Below are 16,508 nucleotides of genomic sequence, written 5' to 3' on the forward strand. Positions count from 1 at the left end.
CTGTATATCATCAACTACAAAAATAAACGATGAAATTTTCATTTTTCATTGTCATAGGCTCATTAAACTTTCTTTTTTTTTGGTCATTTCGAATTCTTCATTTTCAATCCCACTATTCGATATTACTCCACAAAAATGATTTTTTAATGCATTTTTTTCTTAGTTTTAATATTTGTTTATAAATACGATACGCTTATCAATGCAAAGACGTGAAACCAAATTTTATAGAAATACGAGTTTCAGGTTTTTCTAATATGTTTCAAATTGGAGTAATCGAAAAAATAAAAGTGGTACTCTTTATTATACCCGAAATATACTATAGATGTACATAATCTACGATATCTGATCGGTTTCGTTAAGGCAACTAAGTGTGGAGCCCTTTTTATCAAAACAGTGTGATTTTTAAAAAAACACGCGTGGTTTTAATCGTAATATTGTATAAAACAAGGAAAGCTAGCAAAATTTCTGAAATATTTCTACAACTTTTTGAAATATTTTATATTATGTTCTCAAAATTAGCTTATTTTCAGCACTTACGCCAGGCATTGTACACTAAAACTACAGCATATAATTAGAATAGTTTTTGCATTGTATATTGCTTTGACTGATATCTCTGTGCAATGAAATAAAAGTTTGAAGGTACTCAAAATGTCCTCCGATGCATGACAGTTTTCGTGAAATAGTACGTGAATTTTGATGAAGAAATTCAAAAAAAAAAATTTCGAACAGTTGTGTAAAATATTAAATTATGAACATATAACTAAGATTCAAGTTCAATGCACAGCTAATATTGTTTGAAACACTCTTCAAAAATTTCATAATAACCTTGCATAGTTCGAGAAATTTGATTTCACGTGAAATAAAGTAACGAAAGATGAATTTTTAAAAAACTTAAAAATTGTTTGTTGTCTTTGAAACAATCATTGTTCCAAATGATTCAAATCAGTCACAACTTTGATGTTACTTATTGAATGTATAAGAATATAACAGTTTTGGATTCTGTGTAAATCTTGCAAATGAATTTATAAAACCATTTTCGACATTTCCCAAATATTCATCGTTTGAACGTAGCCTAAAACAAATCAAGTTACACATTTTTTTATTCCAATTTCAATTGGATTTATCGAGTCGATTGACTCGACTAAAATTTTTAACTGCGATTAACAACTGATCGATTAATCGATTAATTAGACCAGCCCTAAAATGAACACAGAAAATCGATTTCAACAATTTGCATCGAAATAATTGTCATCACGGCTCGAATCAAGCACTATTATTATCTCAAAGGAAACACAGTTCTTAGGAGGACATATTTGATACGTAGCGGCATATGTGATGTATCTCACGGGTCAGACGAGGCAAAGTTTTTTTAAAAATAATAATAGCGATTCTTCTTAAAAACAACAGCAGGAAAAACATATCGCGAATGTTTTCTTTCCCCGCGGGACATCTTTTTCTCAAGGAAACAAAAAAAAAATCGAACAAATTTTTTTGTTTTCCTGGAAAAAGTCCAGAAGTCGGTGGAAGAATGGCTTTTGTTAATCTGGTCACGTGCTAAAGAAATGATGGATAGCCTCGATTTTTACGTTAGGGGACCTTCTAAAGAACAACTTGTGAGGATGAGCATTTCATCCATTTCATCCATTGGGGGATCCAAGGTGATCATCATCATCCGTCCTCTCTCTCTCTCTCTCTTCTTATAGATGATTTTTATAGTATTATACTCTGTGTTTTTCGGTCTCCGCGATTCTCTTGACGATTTTCAACAATTTTATATATTTCTGAATTCTTCGGGATGAGCGAAGAATATCAACAAGACATGAATAAGAATATAACAAATAATACAAAATTGTTGATTCTCCTCGAAAGATAATATCTTCAACTTTTTCAATACTAAGTTTTTAAAGTGGTTTTTTTTTGTTTCTAATCCCGGGATCGGTGTAATATAGTGTATGAGGCCCGTGAGAGTAATAAAAATATTTGAAAAATATTATATAAATTCATTTTTTTTTATCTTTTCTTAAATGAGAAATATCGGAACTTTTTGGCAGATTTTGATGATGTTGACGGGAGAAGATATTGGGGAAAGTGGTTATAGTGAATAAATCTTATAATGGACGATTTTTTTTCGTGGAAATATCTCATTGAAAATCTTTTCAAGTATTTCAATATACAGTTTTATTCTTAACCCTTAGAGATGCTTGGTCTTTTTTCCTTCCTAAAAACATCTCCTCACACAAAATGCCCCAGTTTATGCATCTAAGGGTTAAAAAAAAATTATCCCAATCATGAATTCAATCATCGGACGAAATGAGGATTTTTGATTGAATAATGGTTTTTCAAGAAATAAGAAACTTTATTTTTGCAAGCAAAAAGGAAAAAGCACGATGAAAAGTAAACCAGAAAAGCAAGATGACGTTGACGAATGATGATGGTTGAGTGTCCAAGAGCTGTCTCTACGTGTCCAAAATAACTAAAACCTTTTCCACGGGAGTAAGAGTAGCTTTGAAATTAGATGAAACTCATCTCTCCGAAAAAGAGACACCAACATCTCTTTCTCCACTTTTTTTACTTTCCATAAAATTAAGTCTTGTTTTTTGGCAACTTTTACAAACGTGGAAAACTTTACCCAGGGTACAAAAAATTCGAAATAATTTTACGAGCATTTTTTAAGCATCAAGCGTTTATTTAAAGCTTGAGTACCGTTAATTAAGTGAAATTATATTGGTTTAGGTAATATTTTGAAGTATAACTCAATTTTTAAACGTCTAGAATTTCACCGCATCGCGGAAATTATTTCTGAAACTCCGTGGCGTGCAATATTCTCATCGGATTGCGATTGTTGTCTTTGGCAAATTTTTATTTTTCTGCATCGCATTTCTTCAACCTCATCAGCCCGCTAGTTGGAAACCACTGTACAGGGTGGTAAATATCGACCGCCCAACCCGCTAATTTCACACACGAAACCTTGTGAAAAACTAATATGGAAAAGTGTTTACACAGTTTTTTGGTTTGATCAATAATTATAGTTACATAACGCTTTAAAAATTGATGGCATCACTTTAATATCCTGCCAAATTCATCGAACGTACACCAAACGTATTGCCTCGCATTGAAACTAATAACAGTTCGTTGTAAGCCACAAGCTTATGTTCCAGTAAACGGATAGTAACATTCATTGTCTAATATGTTGTTGTTCGCTACCATATTCTACTTCCCACAATATATAAACATTTATTTTTTTTCATTTTACGCGAGGCCATATTTCAATTTTAATTTGTTATTTAAAGTCATTCGCACATTTTTCCGACTGAGATCAGGTTTGTGCTTTGTGAGTGACAATGGTGAAATTACATTTTGTTATAATTGCGGAGAGATCTGTACGCTTTGTAATTCCAGACTCAATGGTGAGTCCAGAATTACAAAGTCATGTTAATATTGTAGTACATACTTCATTGTTCCCTTTACCATGTTTACCATAACAGATACATTTTGCTCCACTGTGAATTTATTAATTAGAATGAACATGGATTTTCACAATTACAGTAAAACCTCTCTTTTGTAGACACCAGCGGAACAAAATACTTCTCCCGTAAAAGAAGGGTGACCGTTAATCAGGGGTTTGAAATGCATACTTTATTATACTGGGGAAATTATTATTTGGTCATAAAGGAGAGGTGTCCGTTAAGAAGGGTTTTACTGTTTTAAATATTAACTACGCGAATAGAAAAATTTTATAGATATATATATTAGATATACGCAATTTTTTCAACAACGTCTGTTTAATCTTATTAGAAACCGATATGTAAAATAATTTCCTCTCCCTTTTTCATTTAATTTTAATTTTATGTTTTGCACAAGTATGATTATTATGATTTCTTGAATTAAGATGTATTCTTGTGTAATCATTGTGACGTCGTTCTTTGTAGCGGGCCAATGGCCTATATGCAAATAAATTATTATTATGTTGTTCTATATTTTAACATTTATACGTTCTGACATGCCCTCAACATCCAGAAATGAGATCTTTATTCACTAAATGAAGACTCTGATGATACAGCTATAATGATAATATTATTTCTAATTTATATTTAATTCGTGAGTTTCAAATTCTCTAACGGTACGAAATTAACCTATTATACAACCCCTCAAGCGAGACTAGCAGAGAGTTAAAAAAACTTTATTATCTACTCACACGAAACATTTCTAAGGTTATACTTTCTTATCTCAAATCGACTCACAAACTTGACAAGCGACAGAATGGATGTGTGTGTGTGCGTTTTGTGTATCTTCCATAAAACTTCCGAAGTAATATTATATCAGAAACATTGGAGCCTTAACTCGTTCAATGTTAATGAATTGAGTAGTACAGTGACTGATTTTTTTAGCAGATCTTCCCGTTAAAAAGTCTCACCACAGAGAGCAACAGGCCTACAACGGTATAATAGTCAATCGTTACACTTCACTCATAGTTCGAAAAATAGATGGCAGCACCATAATAAGCATTGCATTGAACGAACTCGGTTCACAGCACGTAGGCCTACATGTACCAATTCGGTAGAAGTTCCACAAAGGAATATGAACGAGGGGCGCGTGTGGTTTAGTAGAAGTACAGTGGCTCATTTTAGCAAATTTGATCCTCAAGTTGATAAATCTTGCAGAGAGCAACAGGCCTGAAAACGGTACAATTATTCAAACTTTACGCTTCACTCACTTCGCTTCTGAAATATAGATGGTCGCTTCTTGATATAAGCACTCAAACTGTTAGGTACACACACACACACTAACAATTCCGGCACAACTCGCTAGGTAATAAATTGCTCAGGGCGATAGACCTGAGTTGTGCTCGGTTTGAAAGAAAGGAAGTACATTACCAGAAGAAAAGTTTTATCTCATGTAGAAAGATATTATTTTCAAACTCAAAATCATAAAGTTTAGTTCATATTCGATAAATCAATATTACTCATCAATTCAGGGCTGCTCTTGCTAAACACGGGGCCCGATGCCGAAATAATAGCAAGCCAGCTCTAATAATAGTAACTAATAGTTTCGGGGCCCTTTATCCTCGATTTCATATATTATGTTACATTGATAGAAACTGAGAGACACCCAGGCTCTGTCACACTCGGTGATATAAGCACATTGTCCCCGGGGACTCGGGTACCTCCGGGGAACCTAACAATTTATTCAGCTTGAAAAAGGTATATATACATGAGCAGGTGCCATTATGCACATCGCCCGTAAACAAATATAAAATTTCTGATCGAAAAATGGTGATTGAGGTGAATAAATCACAATTATAAATCACAAAATCGTCATAATTTAAAAATAGTTGTTGATGAAATTTGATCTTCTTCTCTTCAGGGATTTTCATTGAATCAGTTCCTATCAGTCTATGAAAGCTGTCAATCTGCAGCTGGGTTGATCTAATCGCTGCACCGCGTGGTTTGATTCGGTCCAAAAACATTCGTTAGCAATTGCTGCCTGCTTCTCGGTAAGTCTGCGTGGATCATTTATGTATTCTCGATACTCTGGCTCCTCCCCTCTAAACAGATGTGTGAATGTATATTATGTGGGAGAAATAGGCATCCAAAAATTCATACATTGCAAATATATAGGTATGATGATGAATATCCATGCAAAAAATAGACCCAATAAATTGTAAAAGTGGCCAAAAAAAAAAAAATTAATGAAGATTTCGATAAGATACGCGCCTAAAGTACCAAATGATGCTTAGAAGTGTCGCAAGTTCGATGCCCGGTTCGTCCTAGTCAGAAACTTTCCTGACACAAGGGTACAACAGAAACGGCGACATGACCCACAGAAAAAGATTGCTACTGCAGGGAGTCCCACACCGAGGGGTTAGCGAACCAACCTCGCGGTGAGTATAAAAAAAACAAGGCTGCCGTTTGAAATCGTCAGTAAACTGTAGGCATCGGTCTAATTCGCCCTCGTGTGCAGAAATTGGCCGGGTGCGACAAAAATTATCAAATCTAAAATGAAAATTGAGAATTTATCAAAGAAAATCCCTGTAATTGATGAAAATTAAGAACTTATGAAAAAAAAAATCCAGAATTGATGAAAATTGACGAAATTTAGAGAATCGAGGAAAGACATTATACTTGTATATTATTTCCGTAACTGCTCTCGAAACGCGTGGCCCAGTGTGACCGAACTTGTCGCACACCCGACCTCTAAGGGCGGCTCTGCATCAATTAACGCTAACCAGAGCTAAGAATATTCTTTTCATTAGCTTCATATTTAGCGTTTGCAGATTAAGGATTGTGTCAAAATATTAGATTACGGTAAAAAAAAAGTATGAAAAATTAGCTTCGTAAAAGAGCTCGCTATTAATAAAGGTACGTCTCTTTTCTCTTGTTTCGTCTCAATATGTTAAGGCAAAAAAAAAAATTATCATCGAGGGAGAAATAAGTACGAAAAGGGGGGGGGGGCATATATATACACGCGCAGAAAAAACAAATTTACAAAGAAAAAATGACGTTCATTTATTCTTATTACGGTCCTTAATGATGCTCCAAGGAAGAAAATTCGGTAACTTTCATGCGAAAAAAAAAATCCTAAAAAATTTTTTCCTAAAAAAAAATTACATATAAGACCGGAAAAAAAAGAAACAATAAAAAAAAATCGCTTAAATACTTTCATTAGGGAAAAGAATTCGGTAGAAAGAAGGCATCATGGGAAATTTGCAAAAGCCGCTCGCGATAATGAAAAGAGAGGGAACGAGTAGGAAATGGTTCGTTTGGCAGCTCGGGGTCGGTAGATGATACTTCTTCGACCAATGGCAAGGAGCGAGGAGAGGGTCGTCGACAAACGATGATGATGATGGTTGCAATGATGATGATGACTCTCTTCCACTTTGAGCGGATGTGTTTTACGCACCATCTTGTAAAAGGACGAGAACAATCTTCTCTCCCCCTAATTAATGCGATCTGTCGCCTTTTATGCAAATGAGGGTGATTCCCTTCCATCGTCATAATCCGAACCGACACAACCAAATCAAAGATGGCTCCCATATTTCCCATGCGGATTTTTCCTCCTCCCCCCACGATCGTATAATACACGCGTACAACGATGGGAAAGCCCTACAACGCTGTTTCCTGTCGAAGGGTTGCCGTTAATTAACCTGCGAAAATATTCGTTCGGTCGGGAAAACCGCCAAAACGAATTATGAACGTGGAGGTATTCGGGATCGAACAGATTGGCCAATCCGGCGTTTCGAATTTTTTTCTGCGTGCCGTTTCCATTCGTATTGACTTATGATCGACGAACAAGGTTGCTCACCTGGTGTCTCGTCGGTCCGACTTGAAGAAATCCAGTTTTCCAAGAGAAACCAATAGAGCCGGGGCTCGACTTTGATTTGAAGGGGGCCCCTGGGTGAAAGAGGTATTGCCCCCCCCCCCCTCGATTGTGAACACACCATCTACACAGAAGGTCTCCGTCTGAAGCTCGTGACGTCACTGAAGAAGGTCATCTCACCTATAGCCATTGGATATACTACAAAAAAGGTTAAAGATGGCCCATGCGTTGGCCTGCGATGTCCAATGGATATGGACGAGATTACCTTCTTTAGTGACGTCACGAGCTTCGCGCGGAGGCCTTCAGCTGTAGATGGTGTTGACAGTGGTAGAAGAGGTTTCGCATGTCACAAAAAAAAAGATATGCACTATTTTAAATGAGAAATGTAATTTCGAATATTCTCTATGAAATGTCTTACAATAAATGCTTTTGTGCGCTCTCATATGAGCAAAATCATTGATAATGCCATTAAAACTACTTTTTGAGTTATCTTGAATACGCAATAAAGCTAAAAAAAGATGACGGACTGATGAGTTTATCATTTTTAATAAGAAGAATGATCTTCATCTAGAACAGTTTGATCGATATTAATATAAAACGCATGATATTATTATAACGCAGTATCCGATATTCGTTATAACCGATACTCGACAAGTGCTCGAGTTAAATCAGACGAATCAACGGACTAAAGATGGTCCGATGCTGGTGAAGTTGGGATAGGTGCTCTCGGACAGACTTAAAATTTAATTACAATTAGGTAAATGCAACCAATAAGCGCATCGGTTGAATTCGACTGAATGTAACCAACAGGCTTATAGGTTATTTTTTAAAGTTTTGTAAAAGACCTTTTATCAAACTTTTATAATGTAACACCGGCCCGAAACATTCCTAAATGTTCCCTTTAATGTTCACAGCACCCTTGGAAATAGTATTGAAATTTTACACACAGGGTGGGCAAAAAATCCGTAGAAACTTAAAAAATTCATAAAAACTGGAGAAATAGCCAAAAAAAAAACGTTTTGCAGGGTTAGCATCGCTAGATCACGGGAATTTTTTTAAGACAGTGGGGAAAATAACTCAAAAAACCGATAGGTGGCGCTGACGTACATAAGTCAAAGAAAAGATACGCAAATAACGAACAGAATGCCTGTAAATCATTTATTACAGAAATATGTTGCTCCACATGACCACTACCACAGGGATAACACATTGCAGGCCAGTCATAAATCCAGCAACGGCAGAGTGCAGTAGGTCTACATACACGGTTTACAACGGTGAACTGCTTGTGGATTAGGAGCGCAAGTTCTTATAACCATCTCATTTGCATATTTCCATCAAAGCCGCTTGTACCAGCGCCACCTATCGGCTGTTTTTAGTCTTTTTTTTCCTTTCTTAAAAAAATTCCCGTGGCCTAGCGATGCTAACATTGCAAACCGTTTTTTATTTCGGTAATTTTTCCGGTTTTTATGAATTTTTAAAATTTATGCGGCCTTTTTGCCCACCCTATATCTTCTGTTCAATTTCAACGGTTTTTAAAGTGCTGCCGAAAATGACGCAAAAAGTCCAGTTAGGAATCAAAAAATTATGGATATTTTCAATAGATTTTTGTACACAAAAAATCTGGCTTCCTATTGGTGCCACCAGACCAATCAATGTCAAATATCATGGCACGCTTAGGGCACCATACACATTTTGCAATTCACTGCGCTTGGAGGTATTTAGTACTGATCCGAGAGGATACCCTTTCTTTCCTTGGTCAAATACCATAGAAAGCAAGGACTCCTTGTGCTATGACGTAGCCAATGTCTATACATTTGATTCTAATTTATATGCCTCATTCTAAAACACCTTCTTAGCGGAGCCCTTCTGAGCCTCTTTTATAGTGGTACGTGGATTACCTTTTCATGACTTCGGACTACTTTTAGGTTAATGCCTTGTATGTCGCAAAGTTGGGAGAGGGTGGTTGAGATGTCAATTAAGTGGTTTCAAAAACTGTGTAGTGCCGTCGAAGACGTAATGAACAATAAAAATAGTCACTCAAATAAGAAATTCTGGTGGGTTAAAATGTATGTTATACAAAACCTAGTTATACCCACCTCGTTGGGCATTTTGCCTGTTGTGGCGTTGTATTTGTATAGAAAAAAAGGCTTGAGTGATTCTAATCTCTCGGTGAGTAGCCGTAGAAGCTGCAGCTGCAATATTGGATTAACCCCTTAACGTATGGGATTTTTGCAACAAATACGGATGATCTGTATTTGTAGTATCGACGATAAAACTGGTTTCCTTGTTCGCATGTTAGAAATAAGGGGGGGGGGGAGAGAAAGATTAGTGCCCAGTCAATTTCACTTTCACTCTCACATTCTCTTTCTCACCCTCCCTTATACTTGTTTCCTCTCCCTCTTATAAATATATATAATAGAAAGCTACGTCATACGTGACTGGAAAAATCACTAAAGAAGAGGAACAGGGAGAGAAAAAAAACAACTTCCGTTCATAGGGTTACAGGGAAACTTCACGAGAAAAGAAGTAAAAGGAAATGGGGAGAGCTGGAATGAATTTCTCTTCCATTTGCGTTTGGATGGATATCTCGTCCCTGATCATTAAAGGGTCAAAAAAGAAGAGCTGAGAAAGTAGTTTTTTTTTAAAGTACATTGGTCAAAATCTGTAGTGAAACTTCTTAACAGAAAAAAAAAAGCAAACGCCAACCATAACAATGAAAACTCGCCAAAACTTTATAAACGATCTCAAGTTAGCACAAAAAAAATGTGTTCGCTCATCACACGCATCTCAGGAATTGTTCGTCCTAATGATATCAGTATAGAAATGAAAGATGGGGCATAAAAAAAACCAGGAGAGGATTTTTCCTGAAGGAGAAGGGAAACAAAAAAAACCCTTAAAAGAAAAGACCAGAGAGTTTGTCGTGTCTTAAAAGTGCGCCCATTTTTTTTACGACGCGCGCCGCCTAGAGGAAGAAACAAAGAACTACCCAAAGGAGGATGAGAAAAGACGAAAAAAAAGCAGCAGCTATAAGGCAGGCCTCAAAGCAAACGACTGTTTCCTTACTGCAGAAACTCGACCTCGGAGAATAATAAATTTATTCCAACCCTTAAAAAAAATTACACGAGAATCAAGCCTCTCTCTTTCCGCCATCTTATGTTGCCAACCAACCAACCAACCCTTTTCCTTCAGTAATAAGTTGATTAAGTTTTCTGGTCGCTTCTGCATATGAGACGCAACGCGGTTTTGCTCTTTAAAAAAGGCCCCGAGGAATTTATAACACTTTTCCTTTTTTTTTTTCTTCTGTTTCTTTCTTGACTTTAATCCTCTCTTTCTTCGCCTTTTTCCGTGCCTTTTAATTTTTCTTTCCCTCTAGTAAAATATGATAATTTTTTCTCATAGGCCGGAAAGGAACGAAAAATGAAACGAGTCTTAAAAGTTTTCGCTTGCCTTTCTTTCTTCTAAAAGGGCTAAAAATCATTCCCGTGATATTTAGGAAGGACAAGATGGCAATGTTGGGTTAAAAAGGGGGAAAAGACACAGAGAGAGAAAGCACGAAAAAAAAAAATGGCATGACACACAAGAAAATGCTTGACTGCTTGACGGCTTTCACTTTTGGGTAGGAACGGTGACAGAGACCCAAGATGGCCGACGCAGAGATGGCGGCTACCGCTTTCGTAATTTCCATTTATGCTAAAGAACAAGGATAGTGCCGCTACTTTATTTATTTATTTTATTTTTTTGTGTAGCGTAAAACGTGACAACACGGCTTGGGATTTGCTCTTGATAATTTAGGGATATGCAAAAGACAAAAGGAAATAAAAAAAAATGGTTGTGTTTCAAAAAGGCGGGAAGAGCACGACGCGGAGAAAAACATTAACAATTTTTTTTGTGTGAGTGTGTGTTTCCCGTCGACGATTAATCACAGTTTCTAAGGTCGTTAATATGTAGTAAGAAAAGAGTCACATAATTAGAAAAGACACGCTAAAAAAAGAAGAGAGGGAGAAGAAAAATCTTTTTTTGCTTCTCAAATAAATATGTACAGAGAAGACACGTTCCTGTGGGAATCTTTCTAGAGAACGGTTTTAATTAAGATTTTTCCCTTGGAAAAAGCTTTTAATGTTTTTAAGAAGCTTCTTTCTTTGTATTCAAATTTTAGATAAAACCCTGCTTCGGAAAAATTATTGTTATCATTATTATTAAGACTTTTTCTTTCTTTTCCAATCTGTGAATTCACTCGTAGAAATTTGTCATGTCCACTTTTGTCTTTTCAAACATTTTTCTGGAAATTTTTTATTTTTAATTTTCTTTTATGTCTAATTCTTTAAAAAAGGAAAAATTAAATCTTTTTAATTAAGTACGATTCGGATTGAACTTTTTTTTTTTTTTTTTGGCAGCAAATTAAATTATTATAATATATTTGTTTCTGCCTTGATTTCCCTTATCAAGAGATTCGAGTTTATTGTTTTTCCAACCCCCGTTTAAGTGAAAATAAAAATTAAAATACAGCGAAAAAGACCGATATATAACGAGTCGGCATATAACGAGAATTTCGCTGTAATGAGTGATTTGCAAATAATTGCCAAATAACCAATATTAAAGAAAAAAAAAGTATGCGTTTGCACAGAGAGTTTTGAAAATTAGGAAGCATGCGCTATAACGTCAAACAAAAAAGAAACCACAAAAATGTTAGTCTTTCTTGTTCTCTCTTCAAGGTTCGAACATGATGACTCTCATCACGGAACATGCTCCTTGTAAAAAATTTCTCTGAGGTTTTTATAAGAAAGAATAGACATAAAATGGTAAAAATTTTTCACCCAACTCCCTTCCTATTTTGGGCTTTCCAACTGCACATATAAGATGTGTGATGATTTTGAGTTTTGTCTCTCCCATGGCCCCACAAGAGTGGGACCGGGTCGATTGCTATCGTTTTTTTGTTTTTTACGCTACTAATTTCCTTTAGAGGGGCCCATGAAAAATCTGGCATGGGGCCCGCCAGAGATCACAGCCTGGGGACTCTGCTGAAGGATGTGGAGACCATGTTTCTCCTACAAACTGGTTTCGAATTGTTTCTGAATGACTGAAAAAAACCATGCTAAGTAAACTAAAAAATATTGACGAGTCCATCATACAGCCATGGAAGTGAGAAGCGGTGTTTATAACACAGGTAAGCATTTTAAAAATGTATATTTTAAAAACTAATACGCGTAACATAATTAGTGATTCATGAAAATAAAGAAAAATATTCCAAGTTTTTTTTTTTTTTCAGTTACAAATATTTGATGTGTGAATCTTTCGTAATATGACAAACGCATCTAATCTGTAATCAAGTTTATTCCATACATTTTGTAGTTTTACACTGTCAATGATCCTTTCGTTTCTCAACTGTTAATGGTTGTGATGCGTTCTTTAAGTTCATTGAGTGCTTTCGCGCCAATGGTGGTTCATAAACAATGAACTTAAAGAATGCATAATTGCTGCATTAAGAACCATTGACAGCGTAAAACTACAAAATGTATGGAATGAACTTGATTACAGATTCGATGTTTGTTTTTTCCAAAAGGTTCACACAAACATTTGTAACTGAAAAAAAACAACAACTTAGGGAACGTTTTTCTGCATTTTTATGTATCGCTGATTATATTGTATGCAATAATTTTGAAAATATAAAATTTTAAAACCCGGTCACATCCATTTGTGCTGCAATTGAAAATTTTTATTGTTCAGTCAGTCGAGTGAATCACTTTGAAAATTCTATGCAAGAATGTCGTGGAGAATCAATTGCCATGAGACCAAAAACCAATTTTATGAGCAGAGTTTAGTTCATTCGTTAATATTGGAATTGATCTAAAAGATTGAGCAAATTTATAAACTAAAATTTGTAAATATATTTATTTGCTCATAGTTTCAATGCAGATAAAGCAGTAATTTTCTACAATTTTATGACGGAGCAAAAAAAATGGGAATTTGCTTATAGCGAAAAGTCCATTACAACGACAATTTTGCTCGAGATTGTGAACTGTCATTATAACAGATTTTTACTGTATGTAAAATTTAGTAAAACTATCGGCAATTGCCATTCTGATTTAAGCATTTATCATAATACCTTGGCATGAGTTATGCTCTCCTCAATGTCGATAGAGAAGGAAAGGATAGAGTTGTTTACCTTTTTCAAAGCGATGCTAGAACCATATTGCATTGACGACATGAATTTCTATACAAGCTAGAAGGAAAACGGCTGAAACATCTACCACATCACCAAGATCTCATATTTTGATTGTCATCCTAATAAAAACCATATTATTTAAGAATTAACATTAAGTTGTTTTTAATTTAAACATATTTCAGAGTAGTCACACCTTTGCACGTGAACGATGCTCGTGGCTAAAAAAAGATTATTAAGAGAGAAGACACCAACAAATAAGTCAAATACACGAAAAACACAAAAATGTTTTGTGTCAAAATTTTCGTGTATTTGCCTTATTCGTTGCTGTCTTAATATTCTTGGGCAAAGTTGATCAACTCTTCCAAAAAAGGATTAGAGACCCCGGTTCTATCTTACATCCAGTTAAAAGAAGAAGCCACAATAAACGCATTCATATTTCAAAACACCGAAATTCTAGTTACGTCATTGCACATTGGAAACAAACGAGTTACGTAGCTATAAACGTTCCATTTACCACTCTGACATCCCTTTTCCCATGGGCAGTAGAATTACTTTAGGCCAAATATTTTCAACTTGTTGCTCGAGAGCATCACGGCGCTCATCCCAAGATAACTGAATTTTTATACACGCGAGGTATTGACCCCCTAAACCAATTAAAACCCCGATCAAGTCGCATTTAAAGGGTTAGAATCATGCTATTTCAATTTTAGCATTTGATGATGATGCATTAGCTTTACCTTATATAATCATGTGACTGAGGCTTTTGGCGAAGGCAAAAACGTTGAAGTTTTCGTGGTTGCGTGAAGGGTCACAGAGGATTATGAGAAACAGATAACGTTCTGATTGGAGAGGTGTCAAACGTGGAGTCTCTCAAGGGATTGTCCTCGATCCAAAACTCTTAAGCTATATATACTTAGATAAGACAACCAAAATTTCTGTGTTGTCGTACTTTAGATATATTTGACATCCATATTTTTTATGGGCAACTTTTTTTTCAGACACCTCGTTGGGCATTCTTGCCTGTCGTGGCCTTTATAATTGTATTTGACAGTAGTTATATAGGGAGCTTTTCTTTTGATGGCTGGCATAGATGGTGCTCGTGACTTCGAAGTAAAGATTCGAAGATCTCTCTCTACACTATAGTCACAACACCTTTACTCTCGACGCGTTCATGCCCACCCTCGGTGAAAAAGACACAAATAAAGCCGATCGACTGACTTCACAGGCTTTCTTGAAATAGTATACATAATATCAAAGTAACGCCGAGTTCAGCAGAGATAACAACAACCAGAGAAAAGAAAGTGTTTCTTAGAAAGCATAAAGAGAGCACCTCAGAAATGATTCTATGAAAGCTTAAGAGAAACAAGAAAAAACCTCGAAGCAGTTCGTGTCAATTTTTTTTTGCAAAGTAAAGGGGAGGGAGACATTAAAACCCGAAAAGAAAACTCGCACGGAGTAAAAACGTCGCTTCTTTTGCTCGAGTCCCGTTAAGACCAAGGCCGTGATTTAAACGCTCTTAAATCGTTGTCACGAGGGCGAAGCCGTTGGTGCTAAAAAGAAAGACTCTCGTATTTTACTGAAAAGGTAAGAGAATAAAACGCTGACGTTGACGAACCTCATCGTCGCGATGATTATTTTTCTGTTCGGGGAAAACGAATTCATCGCGTGCCATTCGCTCAATCTGGCTTGCGTTACATTTACATCGGGAGCGACCCTTTCTTCACCACGCATTCCTCTGTCCAAAAGAGACCGAAAGAGACGTCTCTTTTTTTGTTCCGCCGCTAAGAAAACAACGCGACGAGAGAAAATGCTTTTCTTTCGAGAAACTTCTTTTCTTATCTGAAATGTTGTCCGCGAGAGTATTTTCTTTTGCGTAATAAGCGGCGAATTAGTCACCTCAAGTGTCTCCCGCAATCAAAGGGGCCGTCTTTTGAATAAATAGGGTCTCGGTTTTAGCTCCCGATCTCGATTTAAATCGTACATGCTCGACGAGATCTGATGTAGCGCCCACGGCCTCAATTATCCCCTCCTAATTTTATAAAGATGAGCTATGTGCCACATTTCCAGATCATTTATGACATCCGCGGCATATTGACAGATCACTTGAGAGATCCGCACAGTATACTTTTAGAGCACTTAAGCGACATGCGGTGTTGTTTCAGATTGCTCAAGTGGCCCTCGTCATATTTACAGATCGCTCTAGTGGCCCGCGGCACATTTACGGATCCTTTAAGTGATCGGTGACACATTTTCAGATAATTTAAGTGACATGCGGCGCTGTTCCAGATCACTTAAGTGGCCTGCAGCACGTTCTCGAATCAATGAAGTGGCCCCTCCCGTGTATTTCTAACAGCAGATATTATGCACAGCGTGCAGCGTGAAAACGCTGATTGGTTAAAAACCTGAATTTCTGATTTTTAACCACCGAATCGTTAAAAACGTGACTTCCCTATCGATTTCCCCCAACCCCATTTTTTATATATATAAACGCTCCATTTCTTGTGATTCCAAACCAGGTCTTGTTTTGCTTATACTATAACAAATAGCATCGAAGTTACGTCCACTTTAAGCCGGGTTTTCCCAGGAGCCGCGTGCAACGAGAATCACCCATCGCGACACGCCGTCCACCAAACAATAGGAGAAGCGGTACGACTGTTTTCCTACAGAGCGCAACACGCCTCATGCCAGCGCTTTACGTCGGGCGTGATCGGCTGACTGCTTCCGTATCGGCCCCTCGAAAAGTGGTTACGCTGCTTCTGGAGGAGACTAATGCGTTGTAGCGTCGCGCATCTTCTGTTCACTTATTTTTTATGTTTTCTTTCCTCCCTTCTTTCGGTCCCTTTTTTTGTGCCAAATGTCAAAAATACATGGATATGCCGACGACAGAATAGGTGATGCGCCACGCAAGGAAATCGCGTAGCGTGATAAAGTTTTCCGTTTCTGCCGGCGCGAAATGATCTTGTTTGCTTCAAGCGGCGCAAAAAACCTACTACAGTAATACTTTGGTTTTCGTTGACTTCGGTTACCG

Source organism: Pholcus phalangioides, unplaced genomic scaffold (assembly GCF_987345545.1).
Source record: "Pholcus phalangioides strain wild (caught in Gottingen) unplaced genomic scaffold, Ppha-v1.0 ptg000024l_1, whole genome shotgun sequence".
In the NCBI taxonomy this organism is placed as follows: Eukaryota; Metazoa; Arthropoda; class Arachnida; order Araneae; family Pholcidae; genus Pholcus; species Pholcus phalangioides.